The 22,715-nt window shown below is 38.6% G+C and overlaps 1 long non-coding RNA gene across 1 annotated transcript in view; it reads right to left on the reverse strand.

The window, feature by feature from the left end:
- Positions 1–2,655: 2,655 nt before the first annotated feature.
- LOC110335403 overlaps positions 2,656–22,715 on the reverse strand; it is a 24,893-nt gene continuing 4,833 nt past the window's right edge. Inside the window, exons 2-3 of the long non-coding RNA XR_002381165.1 lie at positions 6,059–6,180; positions 2,656–3,830 (exon numbers count right to left, since the gene is read on the reverse strand). This is a non-coding gene — a long non-coding RNA (uncharacterized LOC110335403). The remainder of the gene's footprint in view (positions 3,831–6,058; positions 6,181–22,715) is intronic.

Genomic DNA, 22,715 nt, shown 5'->3' on the forward strand with positions numbered 1-22,715 from the left:
CACGTAGTATCATTCTTGCTATGTAAGGCACAAAGATGAAAGTAACTTTGGAACTCAGAGATGTTCATCTGTTTATTTCAACACCATCAAATGGCAGGCCATATAAACACAAAAATCATCATTGTGCACTTCAGATGATATCTTCAAAATAATTATTTGTTCTTCACAGAGTGAGGAAAACTGACTTTTTAACCAAAGGGTAAGGATCTTGTTGGTTTCCATTTTCAGTCCTGTACTTTGTGGTACTAATACCCCAGAAGTGCTCCCAGATTCTACTGATGCTCCCAGCTTCAAGTGTGTTGACTAAAAGTATAGCTATTTCCCCATAAACACTCTGTTTTTCCTGTTGGATCTGCTCAGAATTTTGTCCGTGCTCCGTTTTCTGAAACTCCCATAGGAGGCATCTATATCTTGCCTTGCTCTTTCCTTTCTCCTTGCTTCTTATGAAACTGTTTTCAGGAATGTAGAGTCATTGCTGATATCCATGTTGTTGCTTATCTCTCTATATTTCCAGCCTGGTTTCCACTCTGCACAGCAGTGTAACTTTTTCCTTCTCCTTACCTTTTGATATTTTCATCTTTGTCTAATCTATTACTACCGCTTTTATTTCTTTATGTTGTCATCCTCCTGTATCAAATTCCTGATTATATATATTCTGTGACAGTCTAGAACATGCACTGTTAAAGATGGAAGAATTTCATTAAATAAGTTAGAACAAAAGTTCCTGTGAACTAAGGAGGGTAAAAGATGGCAATGATGCTTCATGAGATTGTGCACTGAAATGAAAACAAATAAAATGGCTGTGCTATTATTAAGGTGGACAGGAAAGTTGAATATGGTCTACATTGTAATGGAAGCATAGCTCTGGAGGTATAATGGAGCATAAATACCACTCCCAAAGGTCATATGTTGAAGGTTTAACATCATGAGCTGTATTTAGGTGGGCCTTTGGGAGATTATTGGATAATGGCTTTCATATTTTTTTTTTAAGAAGAGAAAAAAATGTAATTTTTTAAAAGATTTTTTATTAGATATTTTCTTTATTTACATTTCAAATGTTATCCCCTTTCCTAGTATCCCCTCCAAAAAATCCCCTATCTCCACTCCCCAACCCACCCACTCCCACTTCCTGGTCCTGGCATTCCCCTATACTAGGTCATAGAAACTTCACAGGACCAAGGGCCTCTCCTCCCATTGATGACTGATTAGGCCATTCTCTGCTACATATGCAGCTAGAGCCATGAGTTCCACCTTGGGTTTTCTTTGATTGGTGGTTTAGGCCTAGGGAGCTCTGGGGGTACTGGTTAGTTCATATTGTTGTTCCTCCTATGGGGCTGCAAACCCTTTCAGTTCCTTGGGTCCTTTCTCTAACTCCTTCACTGGGGACCCTGTGCTCAGTCCAATGGATGACTGTGAGCTTCCACTTCTGTGTTAGTCAGGCACTGGCAGAGGCTCTCAGGAGACAGCTTTATCAGGCTCCTGTCAGTTAGCTCTTGTTGGCATCCACAATAGTGTCTGGGTTTGGTAGTTGTTTATGGGATGGATCCCCAGATGGGGCAGTCTCTGGATGGTCCTTCCTTCAGTCTCTGCTCCACACTTTGTCTCTGTAACTCCTTCCATGGATATTTTGTTCCCCCTTCTACGAAGGATCGAAGTATCCACACTTTGCTCTCCTTGAGTTTCATGTGGTTTGCAAATTGTATTTGGGTACTCTGAGCTTCTGGGAGTGGGTGGGTTGGAGAGCAGAGCAGTGTGTGTGTGTCGGGGAAGGCTATAGGGGACTTTCAGTGAGGAAACTAGGAAAGGAGATAGCATTTAAAATGTAAATGAAGAAAATATCTAATAAAAAAAAGAATTATCACCGTGGTTATTTCAGGGAAGCATAATGTGCTGTCATCTGCCCTTTGGCCACAATTTACACCCCTCCCACACACAAAGTCCACTTCGCTGCATTTTTCATTTGTTCTTTGATGAGTTTCTTACGCCTTTGCATCTATATTTGCATTAAGATTGAATTGTATTCTTTTGCTTTTTAAACTTTTCTTTTCTGTCCCTTCCATGACTTTAGACATTATTCTCTTGAGTTTTAAAAATATACACTCTGGATATTTTACATGTGTACAAACCTAGCATATTTTAAAATGAAGGCATAGCTTTCCATTTACCACAAGAAATGAAATTTCCTGGCACACTTTAACTGTGATTATCCCTTTATCCAACTGAATATTTGTCTTAGTTCAGGCTGTAGAAATAAAGTTCTTCAGCCCAGGAGACTGGTTTGGACTGAATTCAGTTTCTCTACACAATCTATGTGTTGAACTATTACCACAATATCTAGGTGATGGGGCAAACATGTTTGGAAGGTACTCAGTATTAGGCAAAGGGCTTACGAATGGAGTCAATTTGTAAGTTCCTGAGAGAACACTCCTCCTTCAACAATTATATTCACTGAAAAGTCACTTTTTGGAAAGAAACTGTAATAGTGTCAATAAATGTTGGTGTATGTATTGACATAAATAAGAGAATGCAGCAGTTCCTTTATTTCCAGAAGTGAAATGAAGGATACCATTGGTTCCATGAAATTGGGAAAAGTCTAGAGTATTTAAAACAGCAGAGTCTCAAGTAAACTTCATGTATGTATTCAAGATCACAAAACTTGTTAATTTAGTTTATTTTCTTTCATTTGAGAAGAACCATATCAAGAAGCCAGGAAAAAAATAGAATGAAAAAAAAATTTCTTTCCACCATGTTGACAAAAATGTGACAAAATTAATAACCATAAACAGCCTAGTCATGCTGCAGGTCTGGATTTGAGTCTACACGGCAGGGTGGGCTCCTCCACATGGGTAGTGCCAATGTCATCTCCAACAGGCTTCACACAATAGCTGTCTCTGGAGGCCAGGCCTCCCTCTTAGGAGAATTTTACACATGCTAAGTTTCAGGTTCAACCTTCTAGTGGCAAACAGTGCAGTGTGTTGGAGATCTCGGTGCTAGCCACCACCAACACTGAGATGTTCCTCTCCCTACACAGTGCCCGGTCCTGCAAAGCCAGCTCTTCCCTCCCTGCCCTGAGCATCTGCTCAGGTTTGCTGTCACTGCTGGTTTGGGCAGGATAGCAGCTGGAGGCCATTTCTGAACAGAGAAATTAGTCATCAAAGGATAGTCTCTGCCATTGACTTCCTTTGTTACGCTGGATGGAAATAAGAGCAGTTCCTTTGAAGTTCATTTTTCTTTTTTTTTTTTTTCTTTTTTTCTTTCTTTTTTTGGTAAAACATTATGGTAATAATGTTCCTTTAGGGTGATCTTGGTATGTGTGCTGTGACCATAAATTCTGAAGTGAAAAAAAAAATTTTAACCAGTTTTTATGCTATTTTGTATTAGAACTTAGATCTCTAAATGTGACTTCCACGTGGCATGCCAGTGATATGTATATAATTATGGACGAGACGCTAAATTGTTGAGTTATAGCCCAGAATCTGAACAACTCACATGCTTCAAATGTCTAACATATACAGAGCCAAAAGAGAAATTGCCTTCCAAAGAGGTATTTAGTACTGGTTATCGCTTTGTTAACATGCCACTCCACAAATAAGTGACTTAAAAGCCAATGGCCATTGGCTAGTTTTCGTTAGCCAAAGGACATTTGGGGATTCCACTGTGGAGACCTGAGCTGCTGATCTTGGTCTTATCTGGCATCTCTAATGCTCTATTGCCAGAGGTTGGCCAAAGTTTAGCAGACCTATGATGGTCAGGGCTGAAATCCTAGTGGCTGGGATGATGGTTTCCTTCAGGCGTCTCTTCGAAGCCTCCCGCAGGCTCGTCCAGGATGTCTGACAAGAGGAACAAGAAGTAAAACTGAAAGGGACTTTAGACCTGGCTCCTTAGACCTGGCCCTTGCTGACATTGACTTACCTTTTCTTGCATTTGTATATCAGGTGATTCTGTCCTTTCTCAAGCCCTGCGTTGAAACCTTGTGTCCAATATGATTATAAGACAGGTGGGTCCTTTGGGAGGTAGTCAGGTTTAGATAGGTCATAAGGGTTGAGACCCTGTGATGGGCTCAGGGCCATAGCTTCCCCTTGCCACCACATGGGAATGCTGTTTATAGTTTTTTCGAGCCAAAAGGAGAGTCCTCAGGAAAAACAAACAAACAAACAAAAGCAAAACAAACAAACAAAACAAAAACAAGAAAAAACAAAGAAACAACAAAACAAAAACACCACCACCACCAACAACAACAAAACCAATCTATCATTTGACCTTGGAGTTCTCAACCTCCCAAACTATGAGAAACATGTGCCTGCATTCAGGTCTTTTATAATAGTGTGCTATGGCAAAATGAGCTAAGAGTCCTTCTACTGATTGAGCAGATGCATCACTTGCTGAGTTCAATGTGAAAAAAACAGAAATCTACAAACCAGGGGATAAAGCACATGCATGTGGAGCAGTCATTATGGGAGCTAGTAATTCAGTTAATACTCACTCTGCCTTTGCCCAGAAACGCTATCATCTGAGGACTTTCATGGGTTGCTCTTATGTAATTGCTCTTTAAGCATCCATTGCAGGAAATTGATAATTAGTTGCTATTATTATCTCTCTTGTGCTATGTTGCTGGGTTTACCTAGTGATGACATTTCACATTCTTCTTAATCATCATTAGTTTTCTATGTCCGTGCTTTAAGGGTTATAAGAATCTCTAACAGCTACAGCTGGGGATTTTTTTTTTTTTTTGGAACCTTTGAAAATCTACAAGTTTTTTTTACTTAAAAGTTTAATTTTAAGCTCTATTTTTTAATTACATAGTAGTCACTATAGGGAAAGCAGTAAAAATAAATCACAATCTTTTTTATGGAAATAAATACATTTAGAAATTTGTCCAAGATATTTGTTAGGCAGTGTAAAGCATGTAAAACATATAATGTTTTTCTAAAATATGTGGTCCTCAGACCAAACTCTCAGATGACTAAAATGAGTTCATTCAATATATAGAAAGAACATATTTTCCCAATTTGCCAACACAGGACGTTATTAATCAGTTTGTCAATCAAGTTAAAAAAATGAAAAATTTTTACTAAACTTTATTATGCTATTTTTAAATTTTCTCATAAAGTAAGCATGCTTCATGTCTTAAAGTGTACAAAACCATCATCCCCTTATACCTACTGACTCATATCCACCTTCTGAGACTGAAAATATACATCCCATTGTGGAGTCTAGAGTACATAATTATTTGTGGAGCTATAATCTAAAAAATTTGTTATTTGTGTATTGAATTTTGTTTTTATGAGTGTGTACTTGAACATACACTCATGTACACATATATAGATGCTTGTGTGTATGTGTGTGTGTGTGTGTGTGTGTGTGTGTATGTATGTATGTATGTACACAGGAACCCACAGAGACCAAAAGAAGGTAGTTAAAAGGCACAGTGCAGGTACTGGAGACAAAGTCTGGGTCTTCTGAACAACTGGAGCAGGTGTTAGCATCTCTTCTAGGCTCCACCCACAGGTACCTCTTTTAATACCAAAATATAAGTTTTTATTTTAAAAAAGTTTGATGCTTATTTCCAAATTAGCTTTCTGGTTTTATGTGAAATAAGCTTGCCATGGCAAATTCAAGGAACCACATCTTTCTCATAAAACTCCAGGTCTTCCATATTCTACCTAGTTAGGATATTACTACATTTTTAAGATCAACAATTAGTAGACATTAATTTTGATTTTTTTTTAGTTATTTATTTACTTATTTTTAAGATTTTGCTGTGTGGTTGAGACTGACCTCCAACCACATTGACCCTATTGCTCCATCTTCCACAGTGAAAGTCATGTGCCACTATTCTTTGATTGGCCAATTTTCAATCACAGATGAAAACAGGTACCCCTGGATATCTTGAAATTTCTACCTTTATTTATTGAAATGATTGCTCTAACCAAAATTGCCTGAAAATCTTTTCCACTATACCACTCTGGTTGCATTACATTGCAGTCTACTCTGTCATGTTGTGGATAGTTCAAAGGTGATAGGAACTCCACAGGGAAAGCAACACAGTCAACTTTACCTGGACCCTTGGGGCCCTCAGAGTCTGAACCACCAACCAAAGAACATACACGGGCTGGACCTAGACCTCCCTGCACATATGTAGCAGATGTGCAGCTTGGTCTTCATGTGGATTCTGCACAACTGGAGCAGTTGTTAGTATTTCTTCTAGGCTCCACCCACAGGTACCTGGCAATAGCCAGGTCTGCCTGACTCACTATAAAACAGGCTGCTTGCCCCCTCCTCACTCTCTTACTCTCTTATCCTCTTCCTCCTCCCCTCTCTGTCCCTTCTCTCCCCGTTCCCCTCTCCCTCTCTTCACCTGTTTATGGCTGGTCTCTACTCCTCTCCTCCCCCTCTTTCCCAACTCCCCTTCCCATGCTCTAAATAAACTTCATTTTGTGGGGAAGGGATGCCCCAGCATGAGCCCACAGAGGCATCCTCTCTCTCCGCACCATGTTGTATCTCTATGAAACATATCTTGGTTCTTTCTTTTCTTTTTTATAAAACACAACAGTGAGGGCTATCTTAAAAGTTGTGGCCTATCTGTGAGATATGTTCTTCTAGCTGGGCTGCCCTGTGTGGCCTCAGCGGGAGGGGACACACCTAGGCTTGCAGAGACTTGAAGTGCCAGGGTAGGGGGTGAGATACATAGGGAAGCCCCACCTGGTCAGAGGAGAAGGGGATGGGAGACGGGAAAGGGTTGTGGGGGGAGGTGACCGGGAGGGGCACAGTGAATGGGATGTAAAGTGAGTAAGTAAAAAAAATTTAATTTAAAACAATTCAAGAAAAGTAAGAGAAAAGCATAAAGGATAATATTTAATAATTCATGTCCTACAGCTAGTTAGATACCAGAAGCCTTGGTGGATTCTGGGGCCTCCATAGTGGATACTCTTAGAAGGTTGTTTCTTCATAGTCAGGGCGATCAAACAAGCCTGGATCTGCAGGCTCTAATTCCTGTTCAGAGGAATGAGAGTTGAGCCCAGTCACTAGTGCTAAGAGTAAACATGGTATCCTGAATGGTGCAGAAAGTCATTAATACAGAATTATCTAAATTTGGCTCTGAGCCCTAAGGCTTGTACAGTTGCTGTAAATCAAATGGCTTTCTGATTTAGGACAAGGATCTACCATTGTCCCTTCTGTAGGATTCAATACACATGGGCAGGACAAAGATCCTCAGGGAAGGCTGGTTGTTGTGGAAACTCTAGCGACTGTGTAAAGCCTTCCTGAAATGCAGATAAACACGTGGTCCCTTTGTGCATTGTCCATTCTTCCTATTTGAGGCTGAAACTTTTTACTTTGCAGCAAACTTGACCTGCCTTTGATGCTACTGTGTGCAGGCCATCTGAATTATTTCAACATTGACTACAGGGAATGGGAACAAAGGAAGTCTGTACAAAGATCTCAGTGATGATGTAATTAACATATCAGCAGGCAGTGATTGGTCATTGCAAGAAAGGCTATGTAGTGAAGGGATGGGTCTCCCTTTCGTACATTTAGAAATCAATCCTCATTCCCATTATTAAAAATGAGAACCCCAGTCTTCTTTGGGACTGTCAACTGTTCCATACTGATATACATGGTTTCAAAAGCTTTCTTAGACGTCATATGACTAGACAACTACTTACCTTCAATCAAGTAATTCCATAAAGTAGGTAATTAATTAAGATATAAAGGAAAGTTTCCCTAAATGACATCAGTGGCTATTTAACACTACTCAAGTATCAATAATAGAATTTGCAGTATTAACTTTCAAAAGATTCTTCCACTGAATTCTGCCCTTGCAATTAAATATCTCTTTTTGGTTTTCTCTCAGAGGCTCCTGCACTAGCCATGCCTTTAAATTGATGATCTACCTGCATCAACTTCCCTGGTACCCATCCTAATAACTGCTAGAGTTTGTGATGTAAAGACCAATGTCAGAATCAGAAGCAAAGAGACAAGATGTTTATCATAGCTGAGGGAATTTTCACTTCACACTTCAGAACACACACTGGAACAATGACCTGGAATAAAACAATTGCTCACTGATGGTGACTCTATTCATACTTTGGGAAGCATATTTGCCTAATAATGCTAGAGTAAATTTCTAGAGGCCCAACTGATAATGAAAATTGCCTTCATTTTCATTCAAAAAGGGATGACAACAGAAACCGAATGAGAAAAACGATTCTTCATTTTTAGATTATTTTGCAAGTCATTTGTGGCCAAGTTCTAGGAAAATGAAGATTCATTATTACCAGACTCTAACAGGATATTTAAGACCAAGAAATGAATAAATTTGATTTTCATGAAGCAATATGGATGAGTCTGTCAGAACTAATTGGCAAGGATAAGAGACAGGTTGAAAGAGAATGACACAATTCAAACACAGTTCTAAATTATGTAATAAGTATAGATATGAAATCCGTATAAATATGTGGGTAGATGTGGAGATATGCAAGAAAATTGAAATATCAAATTAAGCTATGACATAATTTCTGCAGTGTCAGTGTGTAACCATCCTTTTGGGTTTGGGTGGCCTTGATACTTGAATTTTCACTTCTAGGGAGACCTAGGAGCTATAAAATCCTTGTGTCAGAGTCTGTCTGTGGTGTGCTTTCCTAAGGTAAGTAATCTTGTAGACTGATACTCCACAGCAATTCCTAACACCCTCCTATGGCAAATGCTGCAATTATTTTTCTTGGCTTTGCGCTTACCATTAAACGTTATGGTATCTTCTGATGTGGAAACACGTATGTCATTGAATTTATCACTTTTTCCTTTCTTAGTTGTAAATTCGAGTTAAAATGACAAAAGCATCATTTTCTCCAACAAAATTACAGAAGTTGCCGTGTTTTCTTTTCCCAATTTTCATTCCGCTATGGTTTTTATTTCAGGTGCTTCTGTTTCAAGCACTATAGAAGAGATTTTTTTAACATCCGCATCATGTTTTATTATATATTTTATAGTTATGACTTTTGAAATAGATGGGTTTACTTTAATCATTTGGTTGTTTTATTTGTAATCTTCTATTTTTACATTAAATGTCTTTTTGGTACTTGTCTACTATTAAATAATAACAGATACTATATCTGACTCTAGCCAAAGGCAGATGTGTGATATGCTTGGCTACAGTCATATTATTATATTTCTAAATGTAATTTACACCACTAACATCACATTTGCCTTAAACATCTACCCTTGATTCTTTTCTTCAAACCATCGAAACAGTTTTCTTCTTGTTTCAAACTTGGAAAATATCTGGGAACTTTGAAAGGATCCAAGTCCAAATTAACGTTTTATTTTAACACATTTTTAGTTGAAATAGAATTACATCACGTTCTTACCTTTTCTGACTTAATCCCTTCCTACCAACTCCTCATATTCTCCTCATTCTCAAATCGATAGCATGCTTATATGCATATAATTTAAGTAAAAACCTACTTTTTCTGCTTTTGTTGTTTGTACATATGTGGTATTGTTTAAACAAATAATGTCAAATGCTTATTTTTAATGTGTTTTGCTCTGAGGTTTATAGTTAATATTTATTGAAATTTCCTGATTGTTAGTAAGCTATGGAACTAGTATTTGTTTCTTATCCACCTCTTCCCCCTCCCCAGACATCTTTCTTGGTTCTTTGTTCAAATTTCTTCTAAAGGCTCTTTCCCACTTTTTTCTTCTATTAGATTCAGTGTATCTCGTTTAATGTTGAGGTCCTTAATTCACTTGGACTTGAGCTTTGTACAAGGTGACAAATCTGGGTATATTTTAATTCTTCTACATACAGACAGCCAGTTAGACCAGCACCATTTCTTGAAGATGCTTTCTTTTTCCATTGTATATTTTTGGAGTCTTTGTCAAAGATCAAGTGACCGTAAGTGTGTGGTTTTTTTTTCTGGGTCTTCAATTCTATTCCATGGATCAACGTGTCTGTCTCTATACCAGTACCATGCAGTTTTTATCACTATTGCTCTGTAGGTCAGGGATGGTGGTTCCTCCAGCTGTTCTTATATTGTTAAGAATTGTTTTCTCTCTTCTGGTTTTTTTGTTTTTTTGTTTGTTTTTTGTTTGTTTGTTTGTTTGTTTGTTTTTTGCCTTTCCAGATGAATCTAAGCGTTGCTCTTTCCATGCCTTTGAAGAGTTGTGTTGGGATTTTGATGGGGATTCCATTGAATCTAGAGATTGCCTCTGGTAGGATGGCCATTTTTACTATGTTAATTCTGCCAATCCATGAGCATGGGATATCTTTTCTGAGATCTTCTTTGATTTCTTTCTTGAGAGAATTGAAGTTATTGTCATACAGGCCTTTCACTTGTTTGGTTAGAGTTTATCGTGGTTCACTTATAAAATGGAATTCTTTTGCAGACAAATGGATGGAATTAGAAAATATCATCCTGAGTGAGGGAACTCAGACCCCAAAGGACATGCATGGTATGTACTCACTAATAAGTGGATATTAGACAAAAAAAGAAAGAAAGAAAAAAAAGAAAGAAAGAAAGAGGAAGAGAGAGAGAGAGAGAGAGAAAGAGAAAGAGAAAGAAAGAGAAAGAGAAAGAGAAAGAGAAAGAGGAAGAGAAAGAGAAAGAGAAAGAGAAAGAGAAAGAGAAAGAAGAAAACATCATACAGAATATACAAGATACAGTCTACAGAATTCAAAAGGCTCAACAAACTGAAGTTCCCAAGTGAGGAAGCCTCAGTCCCACTTGGGAGAGAGAAGAAAGCAATCACAAGTAGGGAGGGAGGGAAGAAGGGACATGGGAGGGAAAATGGACTGGAGGGGACAGTGGGGGGGGGTAGAGGGGAACCTGATCTTGTATTGGGTGAGGGAAAGGGACTGAAGCCCCGAGGGTCAGCAGAAAGAATACAAACAAGCAACCTCAGGAAATAGTAGGTTGGGGAGACCCCCACCACCACCCAGAATGCGCCAGAGACCTGGGAGGTAAAAGACTCCCAGGACTCATAAGGAGGGACTTTTGATGACATGCCCAACAGTAGGGAGATGGAATTTATAGAGCCCACCACCAGTAGGAAGACAGGATATCAAGTGAGGGATGGGGTTACCATCCCACAGTCACAACTCTGACCCATAATTGTTTTTGTCTGAAAGAATTACAGGGGTGGAAATGGAGAGGAGCCCGAGGAAAGGAAGGTCCAGAAATAGGCCCAAAGTGGGATCCAGCTCAAGGGGAGGTCCCAAGGCCTAAAACTATTACTGAGGCTATGGAAAGCTCACAAAAAGAGACCTAGCATGACTGCCCTCTGAAAGACCCAACAAGCTACTGAAAGAGTCAGATGCAGATATTTGCACCCAATGAACAGAAGCAGCTGACCCCTCTTGTTGAATTAGGGAAGGCTGAAGGAAGCTGAGGAGAAGGTCTGTTCTATAGGAGGACCAGCAGTCTTAAATCTGAACCTCCCAGTGCCGCTCGCCCCCCGACCTCCATTCCGCAGAGGTGGGGCAAAGACGACACATACACCAAGGCAGGGTTTGAGCAGCTTCCACAGCTTCCCGCTGCAGCTTCCTTTATTCTCTCTACAGCTCACCCCAGCTCTCTACAGCAGTTCAGCTTCTCTCCTCTCTGTTTCTCAGCTTCTCCTCAACTTCTCAGCTTCATCCTCTGCTTCTCAGCTTCTCCTGCTTCTCAGCTTCTCTTACTTTATTCTGGGATTGCCCAATTTATCCCCTTCCACCCTCTGCACTCGTCTCTCATTACTCATCATCCAATCAGCATTCAGCACGCTCTATATGCGAGCCATGCACCCAGACAGGGTGGGTGTTGATAGGCCAGTGACTCGATATCATGCTGAATGACGCTATACATCAGGCAGACAGCGCGTAATCACTCAGATGTGCACGGTCAGGTTTTTGGTAATCAAGCAGGGAATCACAGGGTTTGGTGGTGAACCAGGGTGGCATCTTGGCTCACAAGGCCGCAGCCACGGACACACCCGCAGATCTTTCAAACACTGGACCAACAAACAGACAGCATATACCAGCTGATATGAGGCCCCCAACACACATACAGTAGAGGACTTCTGGGTCTGTGTTCATTCAGAGATGATGCACCTAACCCTCAAGAGATTGGATATCCCAGAGAGTTTAAAGGTCAGGTGGGGTGGGGGCTGGGGGCATCCATGTGGAGACCGGGTGGTTTGGGGAGGAGGTGTGGGATGTGAAGCAGTTGGGAGGGTGAATGGGGGAGGGGTGAAGAATGGAATATGGAGTGTAAAAAATTAATTACAAATAAAATTAAGTGAAAAATTTCTTCTAAACAGTTCAGTATACTTCTGATGCAGTATACAGTTAATGGTTATTTTAATGAGAGTCTGTGTGGGTGTTAAATTCTTCTGGTAATCGTAGGCAGGGGGATAAATACACCAACCCACCCACAAAACTTTCAGCCCAAAATATGTCCTGTCTAAACCAACTTAAAACCCATCCTATGGGCAAGCACCCACCCCTGACATTATTACTGATACTCTTGTTATGCTTGCAGTCAGAAGCCTAGCATTACTGTTCTCTAGGCTCTATCCAGCTATAGACTGAAACAGATTTAGAGACCTACATGCAAACATTGGATGGAGACTGGGGACACCTATGGAAGAGTTGGGGAAAGAACTAAGGGTCATGAAGGGGATAGGAGCCCCAAAAGAAGACCAATAGAGCCAACTCACCTGAACCCCTGGAAGCTCTCAGAGACTAAGCCACAAACTAAAGAGCAGACATAGGCTGGAATGAGGCCCTCAGCTCACATGTCGCAGACTCCTGTAGCTCAGTCTTCATGGTTGCCTTGTCTTGTCTTAGGGGAGAGGATACACCTAATCTGGCAAAGACTTGATATACCAGGGTAAGGGGATACCCAGGGTGGATCCCACCCTCTCACAGAAGAAGTAGTTGGGGTGTGGGGAGAGAGTCTGTGAGGGAGGGACCAGGAGTGGGAGCAGCGTCTTGGAAAGAAAGAAGGAATGAAGGAAGGAGAGAAAGATAGGAAGGAAGGAAGAAAGAAAGAGAAAGAGAGAACAAAAGAAAAAGAAAGGAGAAAGAAAATTTTGTGTTGTTCCTTTACCCACGAGGTAGCAGCTTATCTGTGTATATAGTTCTCCCTTGACACTTTAAATATATCATTCCACTGTCTTGCAAAATCTGGGTTTGCTCATGTTGTGCACTGATTTAACTGGTCATCCTGTGGCTATTGATGCTGGAGCTGTCTCCTAGGGTTTATCTCTTCAATGTGATCAACAACTTTGTAACTCTTGTCTGTCCATTTACTTTAATTCATATTCTTCTATACTCAAAGTATCATTTTGATATGGGAATCTTTCATCAATTGCTTGTTCTACTTTTATTGCCCATACTAAAGAACATGTCCATTCTGTTCTCACAAAACTTCCGCCTGAGCCGACGTCCTTGCTATGTATCCATAAGGTTTCTCAAGTAGCTTGGTTGTCTGTCTGACTAGAATTTTTTTTTGGGGGGGGGCATTCTAAGCAACTTTGGCATGGATTTCTAATTGATGAAACCCCTCTTAGACTCTGTCCCTACTAATGTCCATACCATAATGCCATTACCCCTCTGCAAAACCTAAGACACTCTGACATTTCTATAGTGGGCCCTTTCAGTATCTGTTGCTTTTAAGAACCCAAGTTAAATGATGTTGACTTGAACTTGGAGCGTAGCATTGGTTACTTCTTTGTGCTTTATGAAGATTAAATCATCAAAGGATGAGCTGAGTACAATTCAACATTCTAACATTTTATACTTGCTTTGCAAAGTTCTGTGCTATAGAAATTTGCTCAAATACTGAAGATTAAGCCATAAAAATGTACATTATCTGCATTTTATTGCCTGCAATAGCCCAAACAGTGCCTACATCAATATTGAATACAAGGACAAAACATTTTAAGACATATGGAAGATAAAGTTGCTAAATGCTTAATTAGCTCATTCAACAGATGTCATTATGAGTCATTATGGAAAGTGCCATGGTTCGCTCACATTTCTTTTTTATAATATTAACAATTGTTCAGACAAGAAAACTAAATGTCTAAAATAATACGAGTGCTTCTGAAAGTACTTTAAGGCCTAAAAGACGCTGTCTGTCTCCATTGTGTTTTATGTTTTAAGACATGTAGAATGTCTTAAAACTTCTAAAGTAGAATCAATTCATACCCATAATATAACTATCCTTTTGCTATATTTTTAATAGAATTCTAGTAACACTGCATGGTGTTTCACTAGGAAACATTAGGCAATTGATTGAATGTCTTTCGAGTCAAAATAATAACTGTTAGACTGTTACTCCTTGCTTCTTAGCCTTTAAGTTTTATTGATGTCATCACCACCATTCCCTATTCTGAATAGAAAAAGGAAAGACAATAAATTTTGTTCAGCTCTGCTTCATTGTAGGCAAGAGAAAACATTAGTTAATATCCTAAATGTGATAAAGAGCAGAAACCTTCACTCACAGTTGTCACATCGAAGAGTGAGCATTGACCCTTAAAACAGGTGAGTTCAATGATGACATTTGTCACTATGGACTTTTTGTTCATTTAATCATTCATGAGCTCATTGTTTCTTTCTTTCAGCACATCTCTAGTATATCAATATTGAATAACTAGCTCTGAACCAGGTGGTTGAACAAAACAGACTCCAAATCCCTACTTTGTAGGGTTTAAAAAACAGTAAGATAAGCATTTTAAGTCTATAAACAGTTATGAATCTGAAGCTGTGGTTAGACCAAGGCTGAGAGAAATCTCCAGCAGTGGATGCCACATGATTGAAGACCTCGGCTATGGATGGAGCTGAGTAGCCATACCAAGAGCAGTAGAGGTGCTGGAGAATATTCTCAGTGGTTAAGAACAATGGAAGCTTTTCAAGTGGACCCTAACTTCTAGTCCACATACCTGCAATGAGGGCTCACAACAATCTGTAACTCTAGCTCCAGAGGACCGATTACCCATTTTTGGCTTCTATAGACATTGAATGCATGTAGTGCATAGATTTACAGGCAGGTAAAACATCTATAGATATAAAATAAGAAAAAAGAAAGAAAACGGAGTGAGGTAGCCAAGGGCATTGCATGGAGAAGACAGAGAGCATCTGTAAGAACTGTGGGTATGTTAGATCTTGGTGCATAGCAGCAAGACACGTGTGGGCAGGACAAGGACACAGAGAAGGCAGTAACAATGGGGATCTCAGAGGTACAGACAGGTCTCAGATTTAACAGGCCCCGGTGGACATATTTTATGCATTAAAAAACATTTTTGCATATAATATAGGTTGATCATAATTTTTGCTCCTCCAATTTCACTCAGATTCTCCCCACCCCTCCAACTTTGATCTTTTTTTCTCAATTAAAAAAGAAAGAAAAAATAATCAAGAAACACAATACTGTTTAATATAGTATTATAGAACAGGTTATTTATCGATCTCAAACCTCACGGTAGTTCCTGTACAGCTATTCAAACATAAGAATTCTTTACCAAAACACACTCACTCCATCTCAAAGGAAGAAATTGCTGGCATGCAGATGTTTTGTATTTCTTTTGGTGTTTGCTCAATTTATTACACACTGTACCTTATTCGGCCAGCTGACTTATTCTCTTCTATATTCTTTCTTTTAAGGATTTATTTACTTTTAAACATTTATGTGTATGAAGGCTTGCCTGAATTTCTACATGTACCCCATGTTCATGCCTGCTACCTGCAAAGCCAGAAGAAAGCATCAGATACCCAGAAACTGGAGTTAGAGACAGTTATAAGGTGCCATGTAGGTGTGATGAACTAAACTCTGGTCCTGAAAGACCAGCAAATGTTCATCTCTCCTGAGCCTTCTCTCCAGCCCTGTGCTATATTCTATATCCTTGTTTACTTACTAATGTAACCAAGGCATTGACTATTTCTTTAGTAAACATTAACAATGTTTGATAATTTCATATATAATTTCAAATTTATGTCATATGTATAAAAATACAAATGGGGTCGCTCCAGAAATGCAGTCATACATAATAGGAAAGATCATGGATTCTGAGGACAAGTTGTTAGAACTCAGTGTACTGAGTCCATGAACAAGGCCCCACAAATCTGACAGTCCACATTTGTTATATGAAACAATGACATTAACTGTGTCACACTCACTGTGTTAGAGGAAGCTAATATGGTATGATGCTTTTATTGTAAAAATTAATTCTGCATTATTTTGCATATGTTTTAAATGTCACTTTCTTCTTATAGCTTTAACTAACACAAATTGTTAGTCATAAAACAATTACTCAAGTTGCTTGTTGGAAAGTGGTCTTAAAGTGCATGGGTGAGAAATATAGCAGGAAGAATTGGTGCTGTTCCATGCCTGATTTAAAACATATTTGAAAAATCAGGACTTCCAGAAAACAAATGAGTTTTTGAACAATAAAATAAGACTGAGGTTTAAATTAAAATAAGTTACAGTATCTCTTTGCTTCTCATATGTCAAATATTTATAACAGTTTAGATATAGAATTCACAGGATATCTTCAATGGAGATTCTATTTCAAAGGAGACGTATAAGCCACATACTCATGGTTTAGAGATGGTGCAGTTGTTTGCCTGTTGTTTAGCTTCAGTTTTTTTTTTTTTTTTTGAAACACTCTGTCTACACAGGCCAGGCTAATATTGAATTTCCAACTGTCTTTCTTCAGCACCTCCTGGGAGTGTGGCTTGCAGATATGAGGCACCAAAGCAGTTTAAATATTGGTGTATACCAACTTCTTGGTTCACCATTTTTATTATTGTGTATTCTAGTGTTGGTAACGTGAATAAATATCAGTTCCCTAGTAGCTCATGCAGTTTCTCAGGTTGTCATGTGTAATGGCTGTCTGGAAACTACCTTGGGGAATGATCATCTTTCTGTCCATTCCTTTCCTCATCTCAGTTTGATTAGCTTGCTGAGTTTTTCATATTTTAACATCTTCTCCCATAGCTTTGCTTGGCTGGTTCCCTTCACACATGTGTTTGCTCTTCCATGCATCCAGCTGGAGGTTTCTCATGCTTCTTCATTACTCTATGTTTTTTCTTTTACATGGACAGGTTAATGAAAGATTCTTTGGCTCTCCCTTTGTTTAAATTGTCTTTACTATTTCTTCCATTTTGATATTTTTGCTAGGTCAAATTTAAGCGTTAAGTCAGCAAACTGTATACTTTCAGCACTTGAAAATATAATTTCTTTATTGTCTCTTCTTTCTTTACTTAAGTTGAAAGTTCAGCCTTTAGACTTATTCAGGAGTCTTGAAAGCAGGGTGACTTCACTTTTCTTGTTTTTAAGAACTTTTCCAATGTTTTGGGTTCCCACTGTGTTACCTGAATAAACTTGCTTGAGATTCTCTTTTGTTTACTGTGCTTGAGATACATTCAATTCTCTGGTATGCAGCTGATATTTTGTCAGTTAGAAAAATGCTCTCCCATGTCGGATCACGTGGCCTTGTCACAGTCTCTCCTTTCCCTTGTGAAACCCAACATTAGAGCTATGAGTCTCATAAAAGGTTTAAATGCCTTTTCTCTTTGGATACTTCTGTCTGGGCACGGCATTCTGACCTATCTTCCATTCTACTAATTCATTTTTCAACTATATTTTATATACTTGAGTGATTTTCTTAGTTTTATATTATGAATGCTATCACTTCCACGTGGCCCTTTCTATAGTTTGTTGTTGTTTGTTTGTTTATTTGTTTGTTTTACTTATTTACCTAGTCTCCTGACTTAAAATCCCCTCCGTTTAATGATACTATGTTCTAAAACTTGTGTGGGTCTCCCTAATCTTATGCACCTCCTTCTTAATCACCTTCTTTTCCTTTTCCCGAATCCCATTCTCTTTTTTCTCTCTCAGCTCACATGGTCTTATTTACTGATATTGCTAGTAATGTTTATTTGAATACTTGGGATTGTCAAGTTAATGTAGCTATAAAGATGATTATAGGCTCTGGCTGATGTGATATTCCACCATGATGATTTTGTTTTTAGTTCTGTCAGTCACTTTTGTGGAGGAGGATTACATTCATGCAGAGACTGCACTGACGTTAGAGTATGTTTGAAGCGTTGAGGAGAGCTGTATTAGTTGTCATTCAATTCAGTTACTGGAGTGCCAAAGATTCTGACAGGACAAAATAATCTCCTTTAGTTTTTTATCAATAAAAATAGATTTTTTTCATACAATATAGTCTGATTATGGATTCTCAACTCTCTATACCTCTTTCTTCCTCCCTACCACCACTCTCATCTGAATCCATCCCCTTTGGGTCTCATTAGACAACACATAGATATCTAAAGAATGGTAATAATAAAATAAATTCTTAAAAAACAAATTAAAATAGGACAAACAAAACAAGAAAAAGCTCAAGAAAAGACCCAAGAAACAGACATACACATAGAGACACACTCATTCACACAGTCAGGAATTGTATAAAAACACAAAACTGGCAGCCATAATATATGCACAAATCATATTGGGTAAGAATAAATAGATATATAGATGGATAGATGATGGATGGCTATATGGATAAATAGATAGATGTAAAGTAAAAATAAAATTTAAAGGCTCAGGCATTACATTATCAGACAAAGACCTCCAAAGATACCAGCACTGTATTTGTTTACTGTTGGCCATCTAATGCAAGACAACTACCTCTAAGAGTAGTTTGTTTCAGCCGGGCGTGGTGACAGAGCAGAGGCAGCACTCAGGAGGTAGAGGCAGGCTAATTTCTGAGTTCAAGGCCAGCCTGGTCTACAGAGTGAGTTCCAGGACAGCCAGGGCTATACAGAGAAACCCTGTCTCGAAAAACCAAAAAAAAAAAAAAAAAAAAAAAAAAGTAGTTTGTTTCCCTACTGACACTCTCTTATAGAAATTTTCTATTTGTAAGTGGTTTTCAATTGGAGATTACTTCTGGAGAGGGATAGGAGTGTATGTTCATTTCTCTGTTCAGCTCTAGGACCACCTCTGGTGCCTGTGCAATGCTGCCTCAGTCTCGATGTGTTCCTGTGAGCATTGGGCCATGTGTGTTTAGAAGACCTTTTTTCTCCTTAATGGCCTTCATCCCTTCTGTATCTTGCACTCTTTTACGTTTTCTGTAGGGTTTCTAGAACTCAGAGATATAGCAAATATAGTAAATAGTAAAAACAATTTACTAGAGCTATCATATCTATGGTTGGGTGTTTGAAGGTCTCTTACTCTCTGCATACTCTTTGGCTGTGGGTCTCTGTTTTTTTTTCCCATCTGCTTCACAAGGAAGTTTCTCTGATGATGACTGAACAATACATTGATCAATGAGCTTATCAAAATGTCATTAGCAGTCATTTTATGGTAACATTTCTTTTGTAGAACAGTAGTATTTGGTTTTCCCCTAGATCCCTGGTCTATCTAGTCTCAGGCTTTTGGTTATCCAAGCAGAGTCAAGTATAAGTTCTGTCTTGTGGAGTAGATATTAAATCTAATCAGATATTGGTTAGTCACTGACACAACCTTGCTTCTAACATTCATTGCTCTAACATGTCTTGCAGGCAGTACACCACCACAGATCAAAGGGTTCAAGTATAGGTTGATATTTATTTTTCTCATTTGATGACATCCAACCACTTTCCATTACCAAACACACTATCCAGTATGGTTGAAGGCTCTAGGTAGGAACCATCTTAACTTCTCTGTGTTCAATGAGTTGTGTAGGTATTATTTTCAGCAATAGAAACTTGCCATCAGTTTGTAGGAAAGTCTGGTAGAATTCTACACTAAAGCCATCTGACCCTAAGCTTTCTTTTGTTGTTGTTGGTTTTTAGGTTTTTTTGGTTTTTTGTTTTTGGGCTTTTTTGTTGTTGTTTTGTTTTGTTTTGGTAGATTTTTAACCTGTGCTTCTATTTCACGAGAAGTTATAGGTCTGTTTCAATTGCTTATATGACATTGATTTATCTGGTCAGTGGTATGTATAGAGAAAATTATCCATTTATTTTAGCTTTTCCTATTTGGTAAGATACCACTTTTTACAGTATTTCCTTAGCATTCTTTGTATTTCCTCAGTGCCTGTGGTAATGCCCCCTCTCATCATCTCTAATTTTCTCACTTTGAATCTTCTTCTCTCTCCACTTTTTGGTTTATTTATATCTTGACCCATTTTTCATTTAGTAGAGAGTTGTTCAGTTTCCATGAGTCTGTAGGCTTTCTGTATTCTGTTGTTGATATCTGTCTTTAATCCATGGTGGTCAGATAAGATATAGTTTGTTATTAATGTCTTCTTGTATCTGTTGAGACTTGCTTTGTGTTCAAATATGCAGTCAATTTTGGAACAAGTTTCATGAGGTACAGAGAAGAAGGTATATCCTTTGTATTTGGTAGAATATTCTGCAAAAATCTATTTGACTTATAATATCAAGTAATGCCAGCATTTCTCTGTTTAGTTTTTGTTTGGATAACATGTCTATTAGAGTGAGTAGGGTGTTGCAGTTGCCTATTATCACTGTGTGACAATTAGTGATTTATGCTGTAGTGCTGTTTCTTTTAACTTCATTGTCTTTATGTATGGGGAATAGTTGATAAGAATTGAGACATCATTTTGATGGATTTTTCTTTTATCTCTATGTAGTGTCCTTCTCTATCTCTTCTTTTTGGTTTGAAGTATGTCTACGTTTATAGTGATTGAAAGTTGTTCTGGGTATAGTAATGTAGGCTGGAATTTGTGGTCTCTTAGAATTTGTAGAACATCTGTCCAGGCCCTTCTAGCTTTTAGAATCTTCATTGATAAGTCAAGTATTATTCTAATAGATCTGCCTTTATATTTTATTTGGCCTTTTCCCCTTTCAACTTTTAATATACATTCTTTTTTTTTTCTGTTCACTTAGTGTTTTGATTATAATGTACTGAGGGTAATTTTTTTCTGATTTGGTCTATTTGGTGTTCTGTATGCTTTTTGTATCTAGATAGGCATCTCCTTTAGATTGGGAAAGTATCTTCTATGATATTGTTGAAAATATTTTATGTGCTTTCAAACTGAATTTCTTCTCCTTCCTTTATTCTTGTTATTCTTAGATTTAGTCTTTTCATAGTGACCCAATTGGATCACTATGGATATTTTTGCCTGGAATTTTGTTTAGATTTAACATTTTCTTTGACTGGGTGTCCATTTCTTCTATCTTGTCTTCAATGCCCAAGATTCTCTCTTCCATCTCTCAGATTCTATAGGTGAGTCTTGCCTTTGAGGTTCGTGTTTGAGTTCCTAAATGTTCCTTTCCAGATTTTTCCAGTTTTACTTTTCTTTATTGATTTTATTTCTACTTTCAGGTATTTCACTGTTTTACTCATTTCCTCCCAGCTTTGTGTTTTCATAAATTTCTTTATGGAACTTATTCATTTCTTCTTCAAGGACTTCTATCACATTCAAAAAGGCTTACTTAAGGTCTGTGTCTTGTGGTTTCACTATGTTGCGTTTCTCATGGCCTACTAGAGTGGGGTTGCTGGGCTGTAGTGTGGGCATGCTGTCCTGGCTGCTAGAAATTGTGATTTTTCACCATGGTCCAGACAGTGGGTTTGAGACGATTTAAATTCTAGGTGCTGATATCTGGTCTTGTCTTTGTGGGGTGTCTTGTTCCTTGGTTTCTGTTGCTCTCTCTGGTTCTTAGGAGGGAATGGTAATGATAGCTGTGTGTTGCCTGGTAGGAAAGGCTTCTGGGATCCTGCTACATGTGGCCACTGGGATTTCTGGATGTAATGTGTTTCTAGGAATTGGAAACAGATGCATAAGTGTGGAGATGTGCTAGAAGAGTTAAGAGGGTCCATTGGGAGGGAAAGGGGGTATTCCACAATGATCTGCTTATTCTCCTAGGAATGAGGACCAAGAGTAAGGGAAGACCACATCAGGTATTCTGCTTCTGAGGTAGGAATGAGACATCAGGACTGAACTTGGAAGGAAAGAGAGAGAGTGAAGATCTGTAGTTAGCCACCTACCTGCTTCTCTGGCAATCTTGGTGGGAGGGTTCCCAGTAATTCCTGGTGGAGTTTGGGACTCAAAGAGATGAATGAGGAGGTCATGTGGAGAAGATCTGTGTGATCAGCTAGAGATGGAACAGAGAGAAAGGGAGGCACACGAGGTGGAATGCTACAGTTTGAAATTTGGAGAAGAGCAAATACCTGTTTCTTCTTAAGCCCTGAACTTCAATTTCAGTATGTCAAGACAATAAGAGGGTGGGATCAGTTCTAAGCTTTGCTTTCTGCCTGTGCCTTGAAAGATGACCAGATTAAAAGTTGCTGCTTGTAGGATTTTTAACCCCTCAAGGCCTGGATGCCTGCTTGGCATTTTGATGTTGGTGTTTATTTTTCATCTAAGGCCATTATAGCTGATCTCAATAGGAAGACTGGTCAGCAGGAAGCTAAGCATGCCTCTACTGGATACATAAACAACCTAATTATATTTTAATGGCCACGTTCCTTAATTTGAGAAAATCCTGGGAAATTTTCTCATAACATTTAGAACTTTGGGTGTGTTGCTTTTCTCTTTTAAAAATTTTTTTTTGTGGATAGATATTGTGTGAATTTGGTTTTGTCATGGAATACTTTGGTTTCTCCATCTATGGTAATTGAAATTTTTGCTGGGTATAGTAGCCTGGGCTGGTATTTGTGTTCTCTTAGGGTCTGTATAACATCTGTCCAGGATCTTCTGACTTTCATAGTCTCTGGTGAGAAGTC

Source organism: Mus pahari, chromosome 18 (assembly GCF_900095145.1).
Source record: "Mus pahari chromosome 18, PAHARI_EIJ_v1.1, whole genome shotgun sequence".
Classification (NCBI taxonomy): domain Eukaryota; kingdom Metazoa; phylum Chordata; class Mammalia; order Rodentia; family Muridae; genus Mus; species Mus pahari.